Raw genomic sequence first — 15,141 nt, forward strand, 5'->3', positions numbered from 1 at the left:
ATTACGCCACCTACCTAATAGCCGATATGTCCACCTTTGGCACGGATAACAGCGACGATGCGTTCTGGCATGGAAGCAGAGAGGCCCTGGTAGGTCGGTCGCTGGAGAATGTTGATACCACATCTTAACACACAATTCACCCAATCCCCGTAAATTCCTGGGAGGGGGTCTATGAGCTCTGAAGACACGTTTAATCACTTCCCATATGTGTTTGATCGGGTTCACATCTAGCGAATTAGGGGACCAGCACATCAACTAGAACTCTCCACTGTGTTCTTCGTACCACTTCATTAAACCCCTGGCTTTGTGACATGATGCATTATATTGTTTAAAAATGCGGACAAACATGATCGTCATGAAGGAGTGTACGTGGTCCGCGATAAGTATACGATACTTCTTGGCCGACATGGTGCCTAGCAGGAGCTCCACTAGACCCATGGATGCCCGTGTTAGTGTTCCCCAGAGCATAAAGGAGCCGCCGCCAGCTTGTTTCCGTCACGCAGTACAGGTGTCAAGGACGTGTTCCCCTGGAACGGATTCGCATCCTCCCATCAGCAGATCAAGAAAATACTGGGATACATCAGACCATGCAACGCTCTGCCAATGCAACAACATCCAGTGCTGATGGTCACGTGCCCATTTCAGCCGTATTTGCCAATGCCGCGGTGTTTAGCGCTGGCACTTGCAAAGGTCGTGCAGCGCGGAGTGGCCGCGTGGTATGAAGCGTCATGTCACTGTGTGGGCGGCCACTCCCGCCTCCATCGGGCATGTGTGTGTGTGTGTGTGTGTGTGTGTGTGTGTGTGTGTGTGTGTGTGTGTGTGTGCGCGTGTGTGTGTGTGTGTGTTGTTCTTAAGTTAGTTTAAGTAATGTGCAAGTCTAGAGACCGATGACCTAAGCAGTTTGGTCCTTTAGAAATTCACACACATTTTTGCATAGGTCGTCAGCTACGAAGGCTTATCGTTAGGAGTGTGTGTTCGGACACACTTGTACAGCATTAACGCCTAATGTTAGTTCCGCCACAGTTTGCCGCCTGTCCTGTTTTACCGGTCTGCCCAGTGAAAGACGTTCATCTGGAGCGGTGGGGGATGGGGAGGGGGAGGGGGGGATGGCCGCCCACCCCCACTACATTTAGACATAGTTTCATCATGGTTTCGCCACGTGTTGAAGACACAACACACGACAAGTCGCGCAGTTTCCAAAATGCTCGTACCGAGCTTCCGGGACATCACAATCTGCCCTCGGTCAAACTCAGACAGATCGTATGCCTTCCCCATCCTACGCACGGTACAGCACGCTCGCTCATACTAAAAGCACCGTGCGTGCGTCTGACTAGCAGTCATTCCTCGCCAGGCGATGCTACTGTCGTTTGGACCGGTATATATCGATACTAGAATGGTGATCATGACGTTCTTTCTAATCAGTGTATAACCAGCTCTGGTAGCAAAGCAAATATGAAGAAGGAAGAAAGACCTCATCTGGTATACCACTGCGGTTGTCAAATAAATTTCCGTTTGATGTTTTAATACCTGCACCAAACGGCGATAAGAAGCTTGGAACATGTGTTTCGCTGCCAATGTGAACTTCCATAATATCATTCTAAGTTCCAACCTGGTCATGCGAGAAACAGCGGATGGTCTGCAGCTCACAGCCAACACAGCAGAACATATCCATACACTGCGTATGTTCGAAAAGTCATTGACAACAGGCTCTCAGATTTTTGCTGTGCGATATATAGTCCCAGAATGAAATTAAAAACTGTTCCTATACTACAGTTCTAAACTATGTTCTCGAGAGGTTTCTACAGGCTGTCAGGTAAATATATCCCCTCCCAAACATTCTTAATTATGACCCTCTATGTCCCACAACAGCTCGCCTGGTAATTGGCTGCGAAGTCCCCGATTGGGTCATTACAGAGCAACACGCTCTACCTAGAGAATGAAAAGAATACAAAATCTCACAACCAGAGCCGACATTTTTAGTTCTTTACAGCTACGGAACTTATTATATCACTGCTGCGTACTTCCTTTTCTTGAACTGCACGTAATTCTAGAAGTGTAACTTATGTCATGGACTGCTCTTGCTTGCTACATTACTACACTGATTATCTTAGACTACGGTGATTGAGCTGCTGTAAGCCTGTCACTGTTTGCCATTGTTTGCGTTTTTGTCCGCTCCTCTGAAGCGTCGGTTGTATTACTGTAATGAACCTGTGTTAATTCAAACACAGAAGAGGTTACTAATAATTTTCTTCTCCTTTTTTGTTTTAGACTCTAATGCTCGCTTGTGCTGTTAACACAACGTTCCTTAAGGAAAGAAATTCAAGAAAGGAACTTTCATGCCGTTGAAGGCTGAGTACTAACTTCCAGTGGACGAGAAAGGATGGCACGATCGATCACTACCTTGTTGAAGCAACTGTTCCTGCACTCGCCTTAAATCGATAAAGGAAACCACGGAAAAATTATTCAACCCTGCTCTTTGCCAATAAGAGTCCAGTGTCTCAAACTTCGCCGCTTCGTAAAGCGAATCAGCAAGTTTTACATACTTCCGATTTCACAGGATAGTGTTAACATACGCATTGAATACCCATATCGATCCATTTCCAACTGAACGATGAGGGAAGCAATCAGACCTTCAGTACACCAGCGGTAACGATTAAGAACGGCAATGCCAGTGATGTTGGGTAGGAATTTTGAAACTACTACACACACATCGCGCTGTAATGAACGTTATTCATCAACAACTTAAAAAACACTAATCGCACCATCAAAAGCGATGTAGTGCTATTTTAGTTACACAAGTACAGGGAAGGAAATGTGCTGTGGCCTCCTCAAAGGAATCACCGTACCTTTGAAGGTAAGTTTCGAGGATTGTGCGACATGCCACTTGGCAAGAAAAGCTTCATCCTCCTACGATGCTATGGACTGTACCATCTGCGATGACTTTATTGAACAGATCTTTCTCGATATGGCTACTAAAATAATGTAAGCCCAATTTAATTCCCAGTTACTTGGGTAACCTACTTAGTCATTTCCTGGAGATAAAGTGTTAAATATTTTAAGTTAACCATATAAAACCATTAGGGCTGAATGCGATAAAACTAATTATGTTAGTTTTATTAATTTCGTATCATTCACCAAGAGGCTAATAAAAAAGTAAAAACCAAAACTCGCCCGAAAAAGTGATGATCCTCAAGTGTGCTCATCTGAGACCTTTTCGCCAAACAGTGCATAGTGCCAATCATTTTACTTCATGTATCATCACAACGAAATTATGTTACAGAATAATAGTTACTAAGTTGTAGAGTAGCAATGTCATATGACCAGAACCACGTGTCATACAATGATAAAATTGTGCAGGTACATACAGTGGTGTATGTAGATAGTGTCTGCAAAATACGCAGGCTATTCGGAGAGTGAGGAACGAACGGTCGCGAAATGGAAACCACTGTGAAAATCCGACGAGACTTTTCACAGACGTTTTGGATAGTGTCACTAGTATGCCTGTCGATCACCATCAAGACGTTCTTTACAGTTGTGCGCGCATTGTGAGCGAGTAAAGGTGCCTAGAACAATAATGTCTCCTGCTAAGTAGGAGGGCGCAGTAAGAGGCTTCGCCATAATGAATGCAGCCCACCTAACACAACAACCACGCACTTCCTTCTTCATGGCAATTCTCAGCCGCATTCTGCAGGTGCAGCGAAGACCCTCCTGCAGCCTTTTCGATGGGAAGTGTTCGGTCACCCACAGCACAGCCCTAATTGACTTGTGCTGAGCATCATCTCCGTTCACATGAAACGCTGGATACGAATACAACACTTGGGCACAGGATACGCACTATAGAGCACCGTAGAGAATTATCGAAAAGCACAGGTCATAGAATGACGAAGGTGTAGGATATTTTATATAACGCTTCAACAAATGTCGAAGCGGCGACTATGTAGAGAAGTTCCTGGAAGGTGTAGCTGAATTTGCAAAGAATGTGACACGCCCAAATAACAGGGACTTATATACATCGAGAATAGAAAATAGTGCATTGTGAATGGCTAGCCACTAGCTTAATAAAATCTAAAAAAGGACGACTGATGGCTGCACTCTAATTTACAATACTCAATAATGTTCGTAATTGGGAGTTCGGTGACTGGCGGAACTCAGAAAGCCACTCTGTAGCAACAATCTGGACGTGTGGAGCGTCGCATTGTCCTGCTGGAATTACTCAAGTCCATCGGAATGCACAATAGACATGAATGGATGCAGGTGATTAGACAGGATGCTTACGTACGTATCATCTGTCAGGCTCCTATATAGACGTATGAAGGGTCCCATATCACTCCAACTGCACAAGTCCCACACCATTCCAGAGCATACACCAGCTTGAACAGTCCCCTGATGATATGCAGGTCCATGGATTCATGAGGTTGTCTCCCTACCAGTTCACGTCCATCCGCCCGATACAATTTGAAACGAGACTCGTCCGACCAGGCAACATGTTTACAGTCATCAACACACTAATGTCGGTGTTAAAGGGCCCAAGTGAGGCGCAAAGCTTTGTGCCGTGCAGTCATTAAGGGTACACCAGTGTGTCTTCCACTCCGAAAGCCAATATCGATGATGTTTCGTTGAATGGTTCGCATGCTGACACTTGCTGATGGCCCAGAATTGAGATCTGCAGAAATTTGCGGAAGGGTTGTACGTATGTCACGTTGAACGATTCTTTTCAGTCGTCGTTGCTCTCGATCTTGCAGGATGTTTCCGGCCGTAGCGATGTCGGAGATCTGATGTTTTACCGGATTCCTGATATTTGTAGTACACTCGTGAAATGGTCATACGGGAAAATCTCCACTTAGTCGCTACCTCGGAGAGACTGTGTCCCACTATTCGTGCGCCGACGATACCACCATGTTCAAACTCGCTTAAATCTTGATAACCTGCCTTTGTAGCACCAGTAACCGATCTAACAACTGCGCCAGGCACTTGTCTCTTATAGGCGTTGCCGACCGCATCGCCGTATCCTGCCTTTTTACATATCTCTGTATTTGAACACATGTCTATACCAGTTTCTTCGGCGCTTCTTGTATATTACCCGCCTTTCTCTACAGCTTACTCATATCTTCTCAGAATTTCGAATATCTTGTACTATTTGACATTGTTGAACGCTTTTTCCATCTCGACAAATGCCATGACGGTGTGTTCACACTTGCTTCCACTATTAAGAGCAATGTCACGATTACCTCGCTGGTGCCCTTTCCTTTTCTAAAGACAAAATAATCGTCATCTAACAGATCCTCAGGTTTCTTTTCCGTTCTCCAGTGCAATATTCAGGTAGTAACTTCGACGTCGCGCGGGATTAGCCGAGCGGTCTAGAGCGCTGCAGTCATACACTGTGCAGCTGGTCCCGGCGGAGGTTCGAGTCCTCCCTCAGGTATGGGTGTATGTGTTTGTCCTTAGGAGAATTTAGGTTAAGTAGTGTGTAAGCTTAGAGACTGACTGATGACCTTAGCAGTTAAGTCCCATAAGATTTCACACACATTTGAACTTTTTTTTTAATTTCGACGCAGGAGCTATTAAGCTCACTGTACGATAGTTCTCACACTTAGCCGCCCTTGCTATTTTTTGAATGTGTGGATGACATTTTTCCGAAAGTTCGAATGTACATATCCAGTCTCATACACTCAGAATTTTTGTACTTCCTACATCTGTCGATCAGTTGAGCTATCTGATCTGTTGCCCAAGATTTTTTCGAAGTTTACTTCCTAATACCCTTGTTTGTCTTTCGAACATCGTTGATCGCTCATTTTACCGACGTCCACCCCTCGTCAACCGAACTGTCCTGTGGCATTCCTTATCGTGACGGTTTCAGTACTGATGGCGGGATGGATCACTGAAAAATTGTGTTGCCACCACCCGTCACAATGTTCACCAACTGAGCTCGTTGTCCATATTTAATAGCTGCGCTGTGGACGATGCCACAAACCACCTTCCGCACAAATGTGAGAATATCCGAGGTATGAGTGCAATAAGTCATATTTTTAAAAGGTACCGTCCTTCCAATATGCACAAATTATATCCTATCGACTCAGACTGAACACAAAATGATTGTGGGCCATTCACGGTCAGTGGATTACACGGTATATTTCAGCAGCTTTTTTTCAGTCTCCAAATATTTATGTACTGACGTTGGCACATTTCATTCTAAAGGAGTTGCCACGGATTCTATAATATGAGACAACTCATAACTGCACGAGACCCAAGGGTTATCATGGCTGTGGGATCTAAATGATCCTAAGCTGTTCATGGCACAACAATTACCGAGCTAGCAGTGGTTATCACACTGGACTTGCACTCCGAGAACGGCAGTACCAGTCCCCGTCCGGTCACTGACATTTAGGCTTTCCGTAGTTTCCCTTCATCGCTTAACACAAATGCCAGGATAGTTCCTTTGAAAGTAGCACGTGAGGACTCCTTACCCATCCTCCCAGCAATGCGAGCTTGTGCTCTGTCTCTCACGGCTTCCTCATCGACGGAAGGTTAAATCGCGGTTTTCCTGTTCTTTTTGTCTGCTATCTACCTGCTGGCAGTAGGGCGCCTTTGGCGGCGCAATTTAGGAGAGGATTCTTACCCACCAGGTCGCGCAGGTAGCAGCAATGATACGGTGTCGAAGGCGAATAGCAACCAGCCGCTGCTGTCAATCGGGGCCCACTGACGGCGGGCATCCGGGAGCGCCGGGGCAAGGACTTGCCGGGCAGGCTTCCCGTGGACCGAAGACCTACCACCTCGTGGCCGCCGCCGCCGTCCGAAAATTAACCGGCCGTCCCTTGCTCTGCGGCGGGTTCATCCAGCACTCTGCATCTCCGCTAAAAGCGTTGTCACTCTCTTCCAGAATGTATGATACACATAGGTGTCCCTCCTTGCGTAAGCGTATCCACTGATCAACCATCATTACCGCAAAGTGATCAAGTATCTCATCTTCCGCGTCTAGTGTGCGCTCTTTCCAAACGGTTTTTGCCCCCTGATGTCAACCTTCCTGTATCTGTAGAACAGGTCCTCGACGTGTCCAATCTTTTTTTCCTGCCAGCTGCCTTTCAACGAGAACAACATTAATCAATTTCATGAACCATCGCAGGCTGTCAGTTCGCGTGACATGACGTTCCTTCACGAAGCCTTTGCTTTTCATCAGGTTTACGATATTCAGGCTGTTCCAGCTATTAGCGACTTATCGATCATCCATTTTCCAAGGTCTTTGTTTTGTCCTACGCCAAGGGTTTTTCACAAAAAATGGGTCAAGGAAGTCTTGTTTCCATTCAGAAATTTTCGTTTAGCGATTTGCCGAAACCACAGAAAACTTACATCTAGATAGCCCAAAAGGGATCTGAACCTTTCTCCTCACCAACGTAATCAAATCTCTTAACCACACAACTTGACAAGACATTCGACTGGAATGTACACGGGTCGAATCTAGGAGGAAGGAGTTATCAGAATCTTCATCTAGTCCTCAAGACGCAGAGTACAACTGAATATCACTAGGCTACGTGATAAGTTCCTATGTTTCGCAAATAATCGAGTGTGGGTGGCATTATCGCCCATTGATGGCGGGAGTTCATTCGTTAGATGGAAACATGAAGCTCAACGGGTCGTTGGCTTCTCTAGTGGTACTCGGGGGTTCCTGTGGATGTTACAAACACGCAAAGTTCTTTGGGATCACCGTGTGAACACGGGTAGTTTACCGACTGAATAATTCTCTTCCTTTCATAGTACCACATAATAAGACGATACCACCACGGCGCTGTGCCAGCACTCTTCGCTGGCAGACACGATACAGGAACATACCTGATTCACTACACAGAGTGGTCAAGAGAGATCTTCCTTTAATATTTCAGTATCTGCTCTTACGACCCATAAAAAAAGACAAAATCGGATTGGTGCGAATTAAAGACAAGAAGCTTCAAAATTGTGTCCGCAGTTCATGCAATGTAATGAAACTTCGAGTTACTGGATGAGAGCATAATCACGCCCACCGTTCCCGAAAATATTACTACTAGGCAAATTTACTACTGAGCAATTTTAATGTAAAGAGAGAATCGAAATTCAGCCACAATGAACTCTTGTAATTTTCTTTCAGAATGTATGTTGACTCACGAGAACACATTTGTACATTATCTAGTTTTATACAGCCTCTGCACAAAACTGACGATGCTTGTCTGTTCATTAAAAATAGTCTAGAGATCCTGCAGTTCACCTTCCATTCAAAATAAGTTTTCATCACTGACAACTTAGCAAATGGTGTCATCACAAACGAATCACTATCCTCACCAAACTAGCAAACAAGCAGCAAGAATTAGATGTTTTTCTCCAATGGTGAAGAGCACTTTAGTATAGCTTCCTCAACGTCTTCTTCCCGAGACTGCGTAAAACGATCGGAAATCGGGAGGCAAAAAAAGAAAAGAAAAGAAAATGTCAGCGCTACTGGAAACCTACGATTATCAGTAATGCTAAATATATTTTTTAAATATTTAACAGGATTGGTACTCGCTTTATGGCAATAGCACTAACCTCTGCGTATTACGTCGTGAATAAAATACTACCCTGCCACAACGAAGCAGCATACTGATACGTTCAATCGACTGTGACATAGATTCATTAACGAAATAAATGTGTGTACGACGATACGTAAGAGAGACCACATCATTAACCCTGCATCAATCAATAAGCAATCTGAATGTTACGAGCTACTTATTTTCAGTTCAGTATGGCGATGTTCTTTCCTTTGCACTAGTTTCGTGCACTAATTTACGATGGTATCGAAGCGAAGGGCATACACATCTTACCCTCCGTCAACCATTACGCCACCACAAGTGGGTCAGAACAGATACAAGTGCCCGCCTCGATCAATACACTTTGTAATTTGCTGATTTAAGAAAGCTACGGGAAACGAAGAGCAGGAAACTGTACAAGTACAGAAATAGATGTGCCCTAGGTATGAGTACTACCGTGGTACCAGCTCCTATACTACACTCATCAGTAGTTAATCAGGTTAAAAACAGCCATATGTTTCACTGTCGTGTCAGCTATTCCTTGCTACGAGGAAAGACGATGCGATTCGCAGGTGTGGTTCTTTATAGTTTCTGTTTAGACAGCTCCCGCGTGTTTCGGTGAAAACTGTGACACCTTCCCAGCATCACAATTTTACTTCACACAGAAGACGTTGTCTAAGACAGTGTTACAGGGGTTACAAGTGGTACGCAATGTCAATCCCCACGTTTGCGACTGAATAACACCGAGCAGAACACCACCGTTTAGTTCCGTGATCCGTATTCTTAGAATTGAACTAACATTTCGTAACACTGTGCCACTGCAGCATGGATTTCAGGTTGCTTTCACTGCAGTCGATCTCACATGATTGTTCCACTTCATGTCATTCTGTTACGATTTCTAAAAGCGTTCCACAACACTGAATCAAGTACACGTCGTTCCTTTGTTTTCTCCTAGTCGATAACCTTGTGGTTTTTGTGAAGGGCCGCAGGCGGTGAATTAGACTTAAGAATACCATGTTTCTGGTATACGACTCAGCTGTAACTGAATTTCACGAAGAACCTACAACCGCTCCAAAACTTTTCATTTTCTGAATATACTATTGCCAGTGGAAAAATGCTCCTATTGGAGTACAAAAAAGGCGAATATTCTTCTACTTAGAAGACTCTGATAGAGAAGTGGGGTAACAGCTGTCTATTCTACCTTCTTCAGCAATTTCAAAATTTTTCCCAAAGCTTTTGGAGTGCGCACTAATTGTGCACTGTTTTAACATGCACCTCACCTCAAACTTCTACAAGCTCCCTCACTCTAACCCACTTATATCCAGTAGTACTTCGTGCACTCATTCAGCTCAACTCATTGTCTTATATCTGAGTGTCTACTGTCACTGTCCCTCTTGCTTTCTCGTATTACTAATATTTCATTCCTTCCTTCATGCTGCTATCTCTTCTCACTGTCACTATCTTTCTCTTACTTGTTGTCATTGTCATATAGTGTCCGTCCGCATGATCACTGACTCAACACCCCCCCCCCCCCCCCCCCCCGCAATGTGTCATCCCTGTTTTCCTTCTCTGTTGCAGCAGAGCATGTAACTCATATGAAAAATGTATTGGTCAGTAAAATCTGGACTGTTTACTTATGTGAAACTGGAATAACGCAAAACTAATTTTACGCCTCAGACCGGATTTTACGTGTATAAAAATTTTTCATCTACTTCAGTATTACATGGGGTTCCCAGACGATAACGGAGACACTTTACATCATGTTTACGTGCTACATCACTTTATGAACTACATTTTAGAATCTCACCAGATTTTACGTGTACAAGTAGGTAGCTTCGAATCTCTATATCTCGGAAACGGGTGAAGAACCCAAGAAAATTTTCACGGTTGTTCGAGATTGGGATCTTAAAAATATATTGCAAAAATTACACTCATTTTCTGTGCATAGCAGTCTTGAATATTTTGGGGTTGTACTGGGAACCGCCCATGAACTAATGGTGGCTCCATGAGTTCCACCAAGCCCACTGTAGACGACACCGAATGCAAAAAGAAGCAACTAATTTTTCCATTCGTCTCAGCAGGAGGAAGTGTGTAATATCCATACTTTGATCATGTACTGAAGCGTAGCGGCACTAACACCATCTGCTGTTGGTTATACAAATGGTCCTAAGCGCAAGGGCTGTACAAAACACCTGACCCTGCCTTTTATCATCATTCAGAACCCGAGGTATGAGTACCGGAAAACTCCACTTTTATGCGCGGCGTTTTGGAACATATCATGTACGCATGCTGTCGCATACATTCCGGTTGGATAATCATTTCACCGGTTTTATTGTTGGTATTTAATTCACATGATCGATTTAGAAATTATAAAATTCCGTATTCAGACGTGGCCGTGGTAGTCCAGTTCAATCGAAAACACTGAAGTATACAATTATGCCAATTACTGTGTGCACGTAACATGAAAGCCAAACGCACAGTCATTCATCTCTAAAAGTTTTTTGATGTCTCCTAGACTTGGACATTACTGAGAAGCGGTTATAATCAGTTGGAGGTGGGGAAACGAAATGGGATTTGCTTAAGGATCCGTCTCGATTATTCCTTTCTGTGGTTAGGGAAAACTGAAAACAAGATGGCCATAATGGGATGTGAACCTCGCTCTACCCGAATATGAGTCTATTGTCTTAGCTATTGCACCTATCACTCTGATCAACTGCATAACTTCTAGATACAAAGGAATTAATTACGTTAGCTGCCAGTGAGCATTAATTAAATCAGTGGAGAAAGTTTTCAACTTACCCAAACACTACAGATGCAGTGCCCCTTCCACATTACCTTCATTACTCCTGGCAAATCGCCGATTCCCTTACGAGTTCGAGGGTACTGAGTATTGGCACTGAAGGATCATTGGCCGACCTTGCCTTAAATCATGTAAGTGGCGTCTATTCTTTAAGGCATGTCCGCCGGAACAGACATCCTATTGATCCTGCAGCTATAAATTAAGACACATAAGATTTACATTAGCTGCCAGTGAGTACTGATTAAATCAACGAGGAAAGTTTAAAATTTGTGCCAGACCTGGATTCGAACCTGGGTCTCAAGCTTACTAGGCAGATGCGCTGACCACTGCGCCATCCGGACTCAGTTGTCATCGTGACTGCACGGACTATCCTAGTAAGCCTCCCGCCAGACCCAAATTCTCAACTTACCCATACGCTACAGATGTAGCAGTGCGCCTTGCCCATTATGCTCATTTCACGCTGCATTTCGCCGATTCCCTAACAGTTCGAGCGTGGCGTGCGTCTACACTGAAGGGATCAGCTGGCCGTCCTTACCTCAATTTTTATATATAAACAGATTCTGCTCAGTTGATTACGTACCTTGGAAAACTCATGCTATGCCGGTGCAAGGTAAATATATTCGTTTAGTTTTTAAAGATGATTGTCAGGAACTGCAAATAAAGATATAGAAGGAGAAGTGAGTTTGTCGGTAACTGAAGGGAAAGATTTGGAAAAAAATTCTTAATGAAATGGAGTTCAGTTGAATTCCGCTTTCTGACCTTCAAACGTAAAGCGAGAAAATGGCCAAAAATAACAGAGGAGCTGTGCAGGGTTCTTAAGCCGCATTATACGGTCATTTAGAAGATCGCATGTTCAGAGGATATAAATTTTAGGTGCATGCGCTGATGCGAAGTACTGGCTGCCGCGGGATGTTTATGCGATAGGCACGCGAGAGGGAGAGGGCGGAGTGGTGACGGGGTGGGAGGGGGGGGAGGGGAGGAGGAGGCTGACTGCGAAATATTCGCCGGGCGGCGATGCAGCAGCAGAGGGTCGCGGGGTTTAACGAACCGCCTGGCCACGCGTCGCACCGACCGACTAGTCCCGCTTTTCTTCCTCATTGCTCGGCGGCAGGGAGACGGCCAGTCTTATATTTCATTATGTGTGTCAGCGGTCGTAAGTGGCAATAAATCTTGGCCGAGGTGACGTCCGCGGCAGTACGCCGGTATCCCGACAGTCGCAGAGACGCCGCCACAGCTTCTCGTATTTTCACTGCCGCAACTACGTACCTCGTACTTCGCAGTTCTGCATCTTTTTTTGCCGCCGGCTTAGAACACGCCAAATGGACGATGGCCGCAATTACCCGCGTAAGCTTGTTTTTAAGCCGCAAGCAGCATGTAGCACTCTGCCGTTATTAAGTCCCAGTGTTCGGAATGAGACATACGGTGGCGTTAGGTAAGCTAGAGAAATCAATCAATATCTCTGCCCCCCCCCCTCTCTCTCTCTCTCTCTCTCTCTCTCTCTCTCTCTCTCTCTCTCTCTCTCTCTCTCTCTCCCCGATGATGCTCAGAGCGAAGCTTTCCGAGTTTAGACAGATTGGAGACTGATCTATAGACGATTTAGACCAATTAAAAAAGAAAAACACCGCTCGTACAGGCCAGAAGGCCCAACGATACCGACCGGCAGGCGTGTCATCCTCAGCCCTTAGGCCTTACCATATGCGGATACGGAGGGGCATGTGGTTAGCACACCGCTCTCTCGGCCGTCGTCAGTTTTCGTGTCAGAGCCTCTACTTCTCACTCAAGCAGCTCCTCAATTGGTCACACAAGGGCTGAGTGCACCCCGATTGCCAACAGCACTCAGCAGAGTTGGACGGTGACCCATCAATATGCTAGCTAAGCCCAACAGCGCTTAATTTCAGTGATCTGAAGGGAAATCATATCGCAGAAGGAAAATATCAATAACACGTTCATTCAAAAGAAATTATTCTCCAACTCTGCATAAGCTCGTCTGTTTCGGCAGCTTTCATTCAGATGAGCTGCTAATAATTAATTTGGAGAGAGTAAGACTACACGATGGAAGAAAAATATGTTCTCGTTATTCGCGAAACGGCACACGCAACCAGCAGCATCATTCTTCGAAGTTACACAAATTGTGGGAATCATTTGGTCAAAACACCATAGAGATTAAAGCAAATCTAACACTATTTCCTCCAGCAACAGGACTGTGGATGATCTCATATATCTTAGGCTTACTATAGGTGAATAGGTAAAAGTTTCCACCATATCGCGATTAATGTTAACCGACCATGGGAACACAGCTGCATGAAATCCGTGATGAGCTGCGAAGGCAATATCCATCGAGGGTTGTAATATCCTGTATAGTCATCCCAATTGCTATGCTATAAACCATTAATGCCTAGAAGATCATAAAAAGTAAGTGTGTGTGTGTGTGTGTGTGTAACGACTCGCGTACATAAGGGGAATTAGAACAGTTACGAAATCTCTATCGCCTTGCCGTCCGACAGCGCCGATCTCCTTCAAGTTAGGCCACCCAACTGACAACGCTCTTTAGGATAAACGGCTTTGAACTATGGAATCAGTGCGGAACCTGCACCTGATCACAGAGATAAAATGAAGCACGCCATCTATCACCGATCAATCGCCATTACAGCGACGGTCAGAAACAACACGCGTGAATAATTACGGTAGTGATCTAAGCTGAACGGGATACACATATACTTCAAAAACTTAACTCACTTTAAAGTGACTTACAGTTAAGAGTCTCAAGTATAAAGTTTGTTTTAAGTACTCACTGAAACCAATTCTCTCGCATATATCTTCGGAAGTTAATCTTTCTTCAAATAGCAGCTTACCTTATAAAAAACATGAAACTGGTCTATATTCCTTAAGCGATAAGTATTTTCGTATCAGGACCCGCAGGAACATATTTGTTAAAAGATAATTCCACGTTACCCTTGACTGTTATACAACCACTTGACATTTAAATAACAATGTAAGTTCCTTTCGGCACTACCATTTTCAAGATCTGCTCCTGTCGCCGTAAACATATGCACACAAAGGTTGCCGTTGTAAAATAAAGACGACAACAATAGCACTTGAAAAGGATACAACGCCGTTGCATAACAGCCAAGGAGCGAATTGGATTTTTTAAAATGAATTTAATGTTTAAGAAGAAACCTTGCGTCTCTTCTTGGGTTCAATAACAATCAAACGCAAGAAGCGAGTGACAGATGTACTTCCTCCCTTTATAACGACGCTATTCATACATCGAAGCGATAATTTGTGAACACCTTTTGCGTCGGTTCTATAACAATTTTACTGTTCCGCAACAGACCTGCACACTCGTCTACGCAGATATAAAATAAAAAAAAAAAAACACGTGCCGTACAACGCAGATTACGGAGCACTTTTTCCTTTTTTTATGCAGTATGACGGAACGATCACACAGCTAGCACATCGATGTTAAGGTTTACGTTTTTTAATATGATGCTTCTCTCATTTTGTATTTGATAATTGTTAGACTGATTGTCTTATTTACTTTTCTTTGTGTTTTGAACATATATAACACAGAAATTTCTGGCTATAGCAATCGTCTATATATGGAAGAGAGAAAGTAAATCTCACACCCCACACCCGAGGCGGGAAGTAAAGTGCAACTCCGCTTTACAAATAAACGACGCACCACAGGGGCAACCCAGCAGGCAGTCAGCACTCAAAACCTCTGCAGCGTCTCCGCTGACAGTAGCACAACGATGGTCAGCAAGAAACCGGACGGCCGTACACAACACTCAGCTAATTATGAGATACGTTTCT

General features: G+C 44.3%; 1 protein-coding gene and 1 non-coding gene across 3 annotated transcripts in view; both read right to left on the minus strand.

Moving 5' to 3' along the window:
* Window positions 1-15,141, minus strand: part of LOC126284187 (Krueppel-like factor 8) — a 1,008,191-nt gene that overhangs the window by 388,362 nt on the left and 604,688 nt on the right. The gene's annotated exons all lie outside the window — the stretch shown is intronic.
* Window positions 11,597-11,669, minus strand: Trnat-agu (transfer RNA threonine (anticodon AGU)). Its single transcript has one exon. It is a non-coding gene; the product is annotated as a tRNA-Thr (tRNA).

Source organism: Schistocerca gregaria, chromosome 8, assembly GCF_023897955.1.
Source record: "Schistocerca gregaria isolate iqSchGreg1 chromosome 8, iqSchGreg1.2, whole genome shotgun sequence".
Lineage (NCBI taxonomy): Eukaryota > Metazoa > Arthropoda > Insecta > Orthoptera > Acrididae > Schistocerca > Schistocerca gregaria.